Genomic DNA, 12,834 nt, shown 5'->3' with positions numbered 1-12,834 from the left:
ACAGCAACCCACTAGGCTCCTCTGTCCACAGGATTCTCCAAGCAGGAAAACTGGAGTGGGTGGCCATTTCCTTTTCCTGAAGCAGGGAGGTCCTCTCTCAGAGCAGCATCCGTGACCCTGGGCGGAGCTAGGACGTGACCCTAGGCCCTCCGCAGTACCTGTAGCTAACCTTTTGGCTGATCCTGACCCCTGACCTCTTGGCTGAGTCTAAAGCCTTGCCTCTTCCCAGCCACTCTGTAGTTGTATAATACTCTCCAGTTTTGTGTGTGTATATGTGTGTATATATATTAATCTATTTATTTATTTGGCTGCCTTAGGTCTTAGCCGCCTCACTCAGGATCTCCCTTGCATCTTGCAGGATCTTTCCTTGTGGCCCAAGGACTCTCCAGTTGTGGTGGGCGGGCCTGAGAACGCCGGGCTTCAGTAGTCGTGGCTGGCGGGCTTAGGTTGCTATGTGACATCTTTGTTCCCTGACCAGGGATCTAACCCTCGTCCCCCAGATCGCGAGGGATCACTGGACCAGTGGGGACGTCCCAACACTGGCTGTTCATTCTGGGCAGACCTGAGTGCTGATCTCAGCCTGGAGCTGGGATGGGGGCCTTCGGGATTTGGCTGCTCCCGCTGAGAACCGCGGGTCCTCCTGACTCCACTAGGGACGGCTCCTCCCTCCCCGGGGCCGACTCCGGACAAAGGCTGAGACGGCCGGCTCCTCACACGTATTTGTAGGCTTGGCCACAATCTCCACACGTTCAGGATGGTGGAAAAAACAGGCCCCATGTGTGAATTTTACACCTGCTCTCTCTTTTTAAGAGCAGTTTCAGCATTTTTTGGAAACTGCTTTTTCTACCTTCCAGTTCATTCAGGCCAGCTGGGAGATTAAGCCTTTGCTCTCCCATCCCTCTCTTCCTCGAATGGAATCCTTCCCTCCCTCCCCTGCTTTTTTCCTTAAGACTCTCTCCACCAAGGGGACATCTACCTGCAGTGAAAGGCGTTGGTGCTGAGGCACAGTCTGATCAGGTTTTAAAATCTTTAATTGGAGGATAATTGCTTTACTCTGTCGTGTTGGCTTCCAGTGTAAACAGCGTAGATCATCTGTTTGTCAGTGGCTGTTGTGTTCAACTCTCTGTGATCCGTGGACTGAGCCACCAGGTTCCTCTGTCCATGAAATTCTCCAATCAAGATTACTGGAGTGGGGAGCCGTTCCCTTCTCCAGGGGAACTTCCCGACCCAGGGATCAAACGTGGGTCTCCTGCATGGCAGGTGGCTTCTTGACTGTCTGAGCCCCCGGGGAGGCCCCCGACCATCCGCAAGGACACACGAATACCCTCTTCGCACTGCCCGCTACCAGTCTGATCGGTTCTGACAAATGCATATGACAATGTAGGTCTCCTTGTCGAGGTATGGACCGTGCCAGTCACTCCAGAAGTTCCCTTTGGTCCCTCCTCTCCCTCATGCGCCTGGAGGAGGACTCTTGCCAGACGCCTGGCCAAACACCTGGGTGGCTCAGCGCCTGTCCTCCAGGGTCCTGGGGCGAGGGTCCCCCAGCATTAACCTTCACCGAGCTGCCTGGTTTCAGAGTGGGGACCCAGGTAAGGAGAGAGAGGCTAACGAGAGCTACGGAAACAGTGCAGCAGAGGGCTTTCCTGCCAAGGGGAAGGTGCCTGGAGGAGGCCCGGAGCCCAGCCCGTCAGGAACGCGTGTGTAAGGGGAAGGTGCCTGGGGAGGCCTGGAGCCCAGCCCGTCAGGAACGCGTGTGTAAGGGGAAGGTGCCTGGAGGAGGCCCGGAGCCCAGCCCGTCAGGAACGCGTGTGTAAGGCCTGGCCACGACAATGCACGCGGCTGAAGAGAAGAGGGACTGCCCCGGACATGGTTAAAAACTGTGAGGAGGATGAATGAAAACAATCGCAGGAGGGACGTCCCCGGGGGTCCAGTGGCTACGACTCCTTGCTGCCAGTGCAGGGGCCCAGGTTCCGTCCCCGGTCAGGGAACTAGACCCAAATGCCACCGTGAAGATGCTGGAGCGGGCAAATAAATGACTATTAGAAACAATGACGGCAATAGGGGAGAGACTATTGCAATATGGAGAGAGACAACCCGCCTGAATGCATCGCAGATGGGCTGGGAGGGGAGGGGAGGTGGTTTCAGGAGTGGATTTATAGCCAAGGAGCAGAGTGAGGCAGGCGAACCATTTGTCTTTAACAGTGACCTCTACCAGGAGGGGGAGGCTTGCCTGATTCACTCAGGACATTTATGTGCCCCGGCCCAGGAGTATTTCCACAAATAGCAGAGCAGGCGGCCCTATGTGTAAATTATTTTGGGGGGAAGTTGGGAGGTAGAGATGGGGAGGGGACGGTGGAACGCAAAATTGAAATGTAAGCCATGTTCAGAGTTAAGGTGAATATCTGAGAATTAACTTGATCTTCTGAAGGGGAGCGGAATATCCTACCCCCAAAATACGCCATTTTGGCATATTGATTATCTTGAACTAAACTTACTTGAGAAACGGCCAGTGCAAGAAGGACACTCCGCCTTTCCTGGTCTCCGGAAAGCAGGAAATAAGCCTCCCAGATGGAGTGTGCCCCCTCTACGAGGAGGGTCGATGGTGGCATCTTAGCACAGGAGGGAATTCAGGGCCGAGAAGGCGGTATAAGGAAATCTTGCTGGACTTGTCTGCTGGCTGAGCAGCAGCGCATCTGCCTGCAATGCAGGTTGGGAAGATCCCCTGGAAGAGGGCACGGCCTCCCACCCCAGTCTTCTTGCCTGGAGAATCCCATGGACAGAAAAGCCTGGTGGGCTACAGTCCACAGGGCCGCACGGAGTCGGACACGACTGAAGTGACTGAGCCCGCGTGCATAAGCGAACCTTGGTACTTCCTCACCGATTTCCCAGCCCGAGCCCAGGCTTCTGTGTCTTGTCCTTCACAAGTTGTCTCTTTGTCTAAAGGCATAGAGGCGTCCTGCTCTTGTCACTGTTTTGAGTCTCATACTTTTCTGAGCTCCTGTATGTACGAAATTAAATTTGTCTTTCTCCCGTTCATCTGTCTTACGTCAGTTTAATTATTAGACCAGCCAAAGAACCTCGGAGGGAAGAAAGGGAACGTTTCCTTCCCTACGATGCTTTCCTTCCCTTCTTCCAAAGCTCCACCTGTTGGAAGAATTCCTTTGGCCTCGTTTATTGGACGCAAGCCCCGCGCTGTTCTGGCACCAAGGGCGCAATAGTAGGCAGTGCAGAAACAGACCCTGTCCTCCACGGGCTTCCGTGCGTTGTGGGCAGCTGGGCAGTATGCAGGGCTTCCCTGGTGGCTGAGCGGTAAAGAATCCACCTGCCAAAGCCTGCCAATTGCAGGACGCATGGGTTTGATCCCTGGGTCAGGAAGATCCCTCTGGAGAAGGAAATGGCACCCCACCTCAGTATTCTTGCCTGGAAAATCCCGTGGACAGAGGAGCCTGGCGGGCTACGGTCCATAGGGTCACAGAGAGTCGGATATGACTTAATGACCAAACATCAATAGTAAACAAGATAAAGATGTGACTTGTGACCTGATTGAGGGAACGATGCCAGTTAGTGGGAGGGGAGAAAGAGTGCCGTGTGGGAAGGTTTATAATTGCAAACGGGGCTGTGCAGGGACGGTCTCACTGGGAAGGAGACACCCTGGCTATGGAGCTCGCCAGGAAACAGGAGGATGCCTGTGGGAAACGGAGAAGGGAGAAGGAGGCTCCAAGGTCCTGAGGTAGGTGCACGCTCCCGTGTTGAGCATCCCCAGTCAAGGAGGCTGGTGTTGTTGCAGGAAGGGGGACCCCCCTTCCAGGGCCCGAGAGGGGGCTCTTATCTACTGCAGCCCACCAGGCTCCTCTGTCCATGGGATTCTCCAGGCAAGAAGACTGGAGTGGGTAGCCATCCCCTTCTCCAGGGGATCTTCCCGACCCAGGGATCCAACCCGGACTTCCTGCATTGCAGGCGGATTCTTATCCGTCTGAGCCTCTAGGGAAGCCCGAGAGATGCAGGTAGGTCATCTAGGGCTTTGGCGTGTACTCTGAATGGCAGGGCAGCTCCTGGAGAGCACTGAGCCGAAGAGGGACACACTTCTCTTATCTTTCAAGTGGATCCCTTTGCTATGTTGAGGGAGGGCTGACAAAGGTCCATATAGTCAAAGCTATGGTTTTTCCAGCAGGATGTGAGAGTTGGACTGTAAAGAAAGCTGAGTGCTGAAGAATTGATGCTTTTGAACTGTGGTGTTGGAGAAGACTCTTGAGAGTCCCTTACACTGCAAAGAGATCCATCCAGTCCATCCTAAAGGAAATCAACCCTGAATATTCATTGGAAGGACTGATGCTGAAGCTCCAATACTTTGGCCACCTTTCCAAAGAGCTGACTCATTAGAAAAGACCCTGATGCTGGGAAAGATTGAAGGCAGGAGGAGAGGAGGGCAACAGGATGAGATGTTGGATGCCATCACTGACTGACTCAGTGGACATGAATCTGAGCAAACTCTGGGAGAAGTGAAGTGCAGGGACCCTGGCGGGCTGTTGTCCGTGGGGCACTGAGTTGGAGGCACAGAGGAGCACTCAGATCGGACACGACTGAGATACAGAAGATCACGGGGGTCGCAGGGAGATCAGTTAGGAGACCGACGTGAAATCAAAGGGAGGGCCGTGCACAGGGAAGGCGGTGAGAGCAGGTCGCGTGGAGATGCCGTTGGAAGGTGACGCCGTTTGGGCTCATCGACTGCAGGGTGCGGGGGAAGAACAGAAGGATGTCGCTGGAAACACGGAGTGATTGTCATCAGCGGGGAGGGGGAGACCCACCCAGTGGAAGCAGGTTGAAGTCGGGGGTAAGGGGAGCAGATTGGAAGACGGGGCCCTCCCGGGGGCTCAGTTTGGGACCTGCTGGCGTGAGATGCTGTTGGACACCAAGTAGAGAGTTTGAGCAGGCAGTTGGCTTTCAGAGTCCGGGGTTGGGGAGAGGCTCAGAGGTATAAACATATGAGTCATAGCTTCGGCGTAGGCACACTATTTAAAGCCTTGAAATTACGTAGGAGCTTCAAAGGAATAAAACCTCAGATAATAGCGTTGGAAAGCTTCTCAAAGTTCTGCCCATCTGATGCTCGAGTTTTACAAGGAAAAAAGTGGAGCCCAGAGGTGGGAGGTTCCTGGTCTCAGGTCACCCAGTGAGCTGATGGTGAAGCTAGGGACAAGACCTTGGTTCCTGATTGCTGAGCAGAGCCTCTTTCCTATACCCAGATTGTCATTGCACTTTTTATGATGGAAAAGGTTCCCGGCCTCTAATACTTTGCCGTTTCACTTCATGGCAAAGCTCATGAGGTCATCAGAGAGCTGAGAAGCTAAGATGACCCCTCACAGCCGCCTGGCACGTCGGGGTGAGGGACTCCGACTCCTGGCCCGGTGCCCTTGCGCCCCAGCCCCCTTCCTGCCACCTCCTCCAGGAAGCCAGCTGTCTCACGCCTGGACCGTCCCTGGAGCTTCTTTGTCTTTTGCTCATCTTCCCTCGCGCTGGGTTCGGGTCTTTGTCATTTTAGATCCGTTTAGTGTTGACAAAGGTTCTCTCCTTGGCCAAACTCTGCGCGGGTTCCTCTGAATTGTCTTGTCGAGGGGGCTCTGACTTTGGGCTTCCGTGTCCGCCTCTGCTTGTCCTGCTTTCTCAAGAATCCTGCCAAGTTAGTTCCGCTAGGATCTCCCCCTGATGTTCGGTCGCCCTCGACATCTGACTGGGTTCCTTCTCCTCCACCTCTTCCTGCTGATGTCAGATCACCCTGACCTGCCTTCAGCAGGAATCCTGCCAGGTCTGTGTCATACTGTGATTTATAATAACAAATATACATTAGGCTTTTCTCCTGTTTCTGGCATGGAGCTCTAAAACCCTTGTCATTTCTTATAAAAGAGCCATAGGGGGCATCTTTGGTTATAACATTTACTTTTGTTACTTAGTTCCTGAAATATTGAATAGCTCCAGAGGAATAAACCCTGGAGAAGGAAATGCAACCCACTCCAGTACTCTTGCCTGGAGAATCCCACGGACAGAGGAGCCTGGTGGGCTATAGCCTATGGGGTCTCAAGAGTCGGACACGACTGAGTGACTAAACCACCACCAGATGGATAAAGGTGATGGATGTCTTTTGTTGCTCATAACGAGCTCCTTTCAACCCATACCTGACTTGATGTTAATAAGGTGACTTTTGGAAAGCCCCTAAGGATGGGGGCTGGTTGCCAGGGACACCAACTAAGATTAAAAGGTTGGAAATTTTAAGCCTACCTCTCAACTTCCCTCCTATATACTGGAAGGGGAGCAGTTCAGGAGACTGAGTTCAGTTAGCAGTGGCCAGTGGTGGAATCAATCATGTGTATGTCATGACGCCTCCATGAAAACCTGAGAGGGTGAGGTTCAGAGAGCCTCTGGGTTGGTGAACACAGGAACGTGCTGGAATCATGGTGCCCCCTCCTCACATATCTTGCTTTCTGCATCTCTTCCACTGGGCTATTCCTGACTGGTATCCTTTTATAATAAATCATCAGGCTCCAGGAGTTGGTGATGGACAGGGAAGCCTGGCGTGCTGCAGTCCATGGGGTCACAAAGAGTCAGACACAACGGAGCATCTAAGTAACAACAAATAATAAATCAGGCATCTAGTAAATAAAGTGTTTTCCTGAGTTCTGTGAGCCATTCTTGCCAGTTACATCAAACCCAAGGAGGGGTCATGGTAATCTCTGATCTCTAGTCTATGGGTCAGAAGCACAGACAGCAACCTGGACTTCAATGAGTGAAGTGTGTGTGAGTAGCTTGTGGGACCGAGCCTTAACCTGTGGGATCTGATGCAAATTCAAGGTGGCCAGCGTCAGGATGGAGTTGAACTGGCGGGCATGAAGCTGGTGTTGGAGAACTGCGTGGTTTGGGATCCTGCCTCCCACTCCCAACACACACCCCCACATTTGGTGACAGAGTGCAGAAGTGTTCAGAGTATTGTGTGTGTGGTTGGGGGTGTAAGTGAGAACAACAGTGTGTTTTTTGTTTATAGTTCTGAATCCCCCCCAAGAGCTGCTGTTCCCTCTTAGGAATTTTCTATCCTCAGACCCCCACCCCCTGCTCCTTGGCTATACGTTCCCACTTCTCCTGGTTGTATTCTGAGCTGACAGTTGGGAGATTTCTCCCTCTTTTAGTCACTAAGTCATGTCTAACACTTTTGTGACCCCGTGGACAGTAGCCCACCAGGCTCCTCTGTCCATGAGATTTCCCAGGCAAGAATACTGGAGTGGGTTGCCATTTCTTTCTCCAGGGAATCTTCCTGACCCAGGGATTGGACCCAGGTCTCTTGCATCTCCTGCACTGGCAGGCGGATTCTTTACCACGGAGCCATCCGGGAAGCCCTGTACTGCAATAGTCCCTGAATAAAATCCGCCCGTCTGCTCTGTAACAGGTGCTGTGCAAATGTTTTCTTTTACAGGAGGAGCCATCTTGTAGGAAGCGTGTCTGTGGTGATCTTGCAGGAATAAGCCCCCAGGGGCGGGACCCTGGTGGTCGATCACGTTTGTAGACTGCATGAGGCCTGGCCCAGCCCCAGGGACGTGTGAGTGGCCCTGTGAAGATCTGGAAGGTCAACCTGCCCGGTCTTGTGGTCCACGTTCATGCTTTTGGGGTGACATGTCTGTAGCCACTGGTGAAGGAGGACGTGTCCAGTAGCCTTCTCTGTCCCTCGGGCCAAGGCTTGGGTGTGAGCATAGGAATTTGGGGGGTATTTTTAAAGATCGAAGTATAATTAATGTGTAATATGTGTTAGTTTCTGGTGTACAGCAGAGTGATTCAGTTACACATATTCTTCTTCGGTGTACTTTGTAGTAGACGGTGAGTACAGCCCCCTGTGCTGGGGGTGGCCCCTCTCTGTTTATCTCCCGCGTACAGCACTGTCCTGGGTTAGCAGCGTGTCTGCTTATCCCGACTGCTGATTTATTGCTCCCTCACCCTCTTTCCCCTCTGGTAAGCGTAAGCTTGTTTTCTGTTTGTGAGTCTGTTTCTGTCTTATGAATACGTTCATTTCTGTCGTGTTTTAGGTCCCACACGTAGGGAATATCACACGGTGTCTGTCTCTCGGTTTGACTGGCTTCACCCCGTGTGATAATCTCCAGGTCCATCCATGGTGCTGCAAATGGCATTTATTTCATCCTTCTTTATGGCTGAGTCGTATTCCTCATCTGGAGAAGGAAATGGCGACCCACTGCAGTGTTCCTGCCTGGAGAATCCCGTGGACAGAGGAGCCTGGTGGGCCGCAGTCCATGGGGTCGCAGAGTGGGACACGACTGAGCAACTAAGGCACACTCTGTGCACGTTATCCGCGTGTATTACACCATGTATGCTCACCTCTTCTCCATCTATCAGTGGCATTTAGATCGCTTCCATGTCTTGGCTTCTACTGCTGTGCACACTGAGGTCATGTGTCTTTTCGAATGAGAGCTTTTCCAGATACAGAGCATAGGAACTTTTCCCTCTCATTGTGAATAAGCCCAGATAAGCTTCCCCCTCCCAGAGCCATGCCCTTTGCTAAAGAATTTTCCTCCCCACTTAGCGCCTGTGATTTGTCCCCTTCCTCGGGTCTGTGAGGAGCTCTTACATTCTAGGCCCAATGCAGGCGTTTTGCAGACACTGCTGGCATCTGGGCTGGCAGGGTTTGTCGTGGGGGCGGTCCTGTGCATTGCAAGGCACCGAGCAGCGTCTCTGGGCTCCGCCCGCTGGACGCCAACAGCACCTGCTCTCAGTTACGACGGCCGAACTTGTCTCCAGACTTCGCCAGCTGTTCCCTGAGAGTAAAATCGCATCCTCCTCCACTTGAGAACCACCGAGTCACTGGGAAGAATTGTTTGCAGCTGTGGGAGCAGGAAGGGGGCTGGTGTGGGGCCTCTCCAGGGGGAAGTGACCAGAACCAGATGCATCGCTCTGATCGTCACACTGCAGCTCACTTGCTGGCCATGTGTTTTGAATCTAGAGGGGGCCCCAGAGACTGCTTTCCCATTGTCTTGGAAGTGCTGGCAAATTCTGAGAATGACCAGGCTCCTCTGCGCAGTGAAAGGTGATGACACGTGCGGGATGTCTTGATTAGTGAGAAGAAAAGGCCACTTCCTCAAAGGGAAGGGGAAGAAGGGGGAGTCTGGGTTCTGATCCTGGCCCAGCTCTAGATGGCTGTGTGCCTTCAGGGCAGTCACTTAACGTCTCTGAGCTGCGAGGACCACGTGCACCCAGGGATGAGAGGTGCCCAGAGAGTGTATAGTTGGCATTGGTCTGCCCAGGAAATGCAAATTCTCCATTTTAACACTGAACAATGCTGCGCGTGATGGCTGGGCTTCCTGATAGCTTTGTGATGTTGAGCTCTGTAAAACCGAAACCAAATGTCGGGATTCTCTACCCAGTGTTAGATGTGAGGGTAAGTAAACGTCCGGCACGTACGCAGTGCAAGCCGCAGTGGGGGCCAGAACATTGCCTCTTTCCAGGAAGAAGAATCAAAGAGCTAGGAAAGAGCCTGAGCGCTCATTCAGTGACTCCGTGGTGTGTGCTGAACTGATTCAAATGTTCTTGGAAAATTGGATGTTTTCTTGTAAACATCGGGGGAGATGAAGGAAACACAGGTGCACGGGCAGCTTTTACAGCGAGGCTGGACGGCTAAGTTCCCTGTCCTTTGTTAGCAGCGCCGGCCCAGGGAACCCACCTGGCCCCCGCAGACCCCTAGTGAACAGGTCTATGTTACTATGTTGGAATGGGGTTGGGAATCGCACCCAGGTTTGCAGGAGGCACAGTGACCACAGAAAGACTGGAAGTTGCTTTGAACAGGACCAAAGAGATAACAGGTTACTTCTCTCTTAACTTGACTAATGGCGACTGAGAAAAGTGAGCCAGACCTACTGAAGAATTGGTCACCCGGGCAGGCAATGGCAGCCCACTCCAGTGTTCTTGCCTGGAGAGTCCCAGGAACAGAGGCGCCTGGGGGGTACAGTCTGTGGGGTCGCAGAGAGTTGGCCGCGACTGAAGCGACAGCACGGGGCTGATCAATATGAGGCTCTTTTCTTTTGGGCTCAGACTGGATGGCCCAGTATCTGCTTCTGGAGAATCCTGGATTTAAAGATCTGAAAGACCCTGATTCTCTCTCCCTCCACGGCTTTCTTTCTCCTTCCTCCCCTTCTGTCTTTCCTTTTAAAAGAAATTGTATTTGTTTATTTGGCTGCTCCATGTTTTAGTTGAGGCCTGTGGGATCTTTGAGCTGTAGCCTGTGGGATCCAGTTCCCTGACCGGGGATTGGACCTGGGCCCCCCGCATCGGGAGTTCGGAGTCTCAGCCGCTGGAGCAGCAGGGAAGCGCCTATGCCTCCTTCCTTCATCCACATTTATCTCTCCATCCGCCCACCCAGTGGCACTAACCCGGCAAAACCCTAAGGAGTTAAACGCAACCCTAGTCGCTCCCACCCCAGCTCCAGGAGTGAGAGGAAACAATCACCTGAGTTCCCAGGGCACAATTTACATTAAAAAATCGAAATGTAGTCGATCTATAAGGTTGGTGTTAGGTTTAGGTATACAGCAAAGTGATTCGTATATATTTGCTGCTTTTCAGTTGTGAAGTCGTGTCCGACTCTTTGCGACCCCAGGAGCTGCAGCACGCCAGGCCTCCCTGTCCTTCACCGTCTCCCCGAGTTTGCTCAAACCCATGTCCATCGAGTCGGTGATGCCATCCAGCCATCTCATCCTCTGTCGTCCCCTTCTCCTCCTGCCCCCAATCTTTCCCGACATCAGGGTCTTTTCCAATGAGTCGGCTCTTCCCATCAGGTGGACCTTAAAGTATTGGAGTTTCAGCTTCATCGTCAGTCCTTCCAATGACTATTCCAGATTAATTTCCTTTAGGATGGACTGGTTGGATCTCCTTGGTGTCCAAGGGACTCTAAAGTCTTCTCTAACACCACAGTTCAAAAGCATCAGTTCTTCGGCGCTCAGCTTTCTTTATGGTCCAACTCATATGTATGTATCGTATTCTTTTTTTCAGACTGTTTTCCTGTATAGGTTATTACAACATACTGAGTACATAGCACATTGAGCATGCTTCCCTGTGCTGCGTAGGGGCCTCGTTGTTTATTTCACACGTAGCGGGGTGTGTCTGTTAGTCTCAGTCGCCTGAGGTGTCCCTCCCTGCTCCCTCTCATCTTTGATTATCATACGTTTGTTCTCTGTGTCTGTGAGTGTTTCTGTCCTGTGAATTAGCTCATCTGCCTTGTCATTACTGTTATTACTGCCATTGTTACTCTGGCTGCACCACACGGACTTGTGGGCTCTTGGCTCCCTGACCGAGGATTGAACCTGCCCCTCGGCCGTGAAAGCATGGAGTCCCAAATACTGAGCCACCAGGGAATTTCCCATATCGTTTTTTAGACTCCACACATAGTGATGTTGAAGGACGTTTGCCTTTGGCTTATTTCACCAGCGTGATGACCTCTAAATGCGTCTGTGTTGCGGCAAATGGCAGTGTTTCTTTCTTACAGCCGCGCAGTATTCCACTGTGTGCCCTCATCTACCCATGGACATCGAGGTTGCTTCCATGTCTTGGCTAGTGTAAATAGCACAGTTCACACTTTCATATAAGAATTATTTGAATCCCTGTCGATTTTCTAGTCTGTAGAGCTGTAAGTTCCTTTAAAGACTGAGGACGGTGGTGGGCAGCTGGTCAGGACGCCTGCCACGTCTCAGAGTCTTCCACCAGTCGCTCTGTGCTCCTCGGGCCTCCTCTCCCTGCCCTCTTGCTCAGTCTGGTCCAGGCACAGTCTCCCTGCTGCCCTCCAAGCTGGCTAAAGCCCTGCCCTCGGGGCTCTGTGTCCTCTGGTCCTGCCCGCCTGGAGTGGGCTGGCCTGAGACCCCCGCAGCCCCCGTCCTTCTCAGGCCCTGCCCGGGGTCACCTTCTCAGGGAGGACCCCATCCCCTCCCCGCTTTATTTCCCCTTCTAGCACATACTGCAAATGGCGGAATTCTGTCTCCTCCACTGCACGTCTGTTGAATGGAAAATTAGAGTGACTACCAGGTCCCAGGTACTAGGAATTATTTTTAGAGTCATAAGATTTAAGATCTTTTCAGCACTGTGTCATTTTTTTTTAAAGCCGGGTTTCTTAACTGAAATAGGATTAATGTACAATATTCTGTTGGTTTCAGGTGTACATCGAAGCAGTTCAGTTACATATATACATGCATTTACATGCACTTTTCAGAGTATTTTCCATTATAGGTACATTGCAGGGTATTGAATATGGTTCCTTGTGCTGTTCAATAAACCCTTGCTGCTTCCCTATTTTGTGTATAGGAGTGTGTATTTGTTAAGTCCACACTCCTAGTTCATCCCTCTCCACCTCTTTCCCCTCGGTTGCCACGAGCTTGTCTTCTCTGTCTGTGAGTCTGGCTCTGTTTTGTGCATAAGTTCATTTGTATTGATTTTTCGATTCTACCTATGTGGTGTCACATGGTGTTCATCTTTCTCTGACTTACTTCACTTAGCATGATAATCTCGGGGTTTATCCACGTTGCTGTAAATGGCAACATCTCATTCTTTTTATCACTAATCTTCTAACATACATGTATATATATGCATATATATGTGCGTGCGTGCGTGTGTGTGTGTATGTGTAAATATGTGTGTGTTGGTCTTTCAGTCATGTCTGACTCTTTGCTTCTCTATGGACTGTAGCCCGCCAGGCTCCTCTGTCTACAGGATTCTCCAGGCAAGAATTCTGGAGTGGGTTGCCATGCCCTGCTCCAGGGGATCTTCCTGACCCAGGGATCAAACCGGGGTCTCCTGCCTTTCGGGCGG

Source organism: Bos taurus, chromosome 2 (assembly GCF_002263795.3).
Source record: "Bos taurus isolate L1 Dominette 01449 registration number 42190680 breed Hereford chromosome 2, ARS-UCD2.0, whole genome shotgun sequence".
NCBI lineage: Eukaryota > Metazoa > Chordata > Mammalia > Artiodactyla > Bovidae > Bos > Bos taurus.
Note: the sequence above shows the minus strand (reverse complement) of the source record.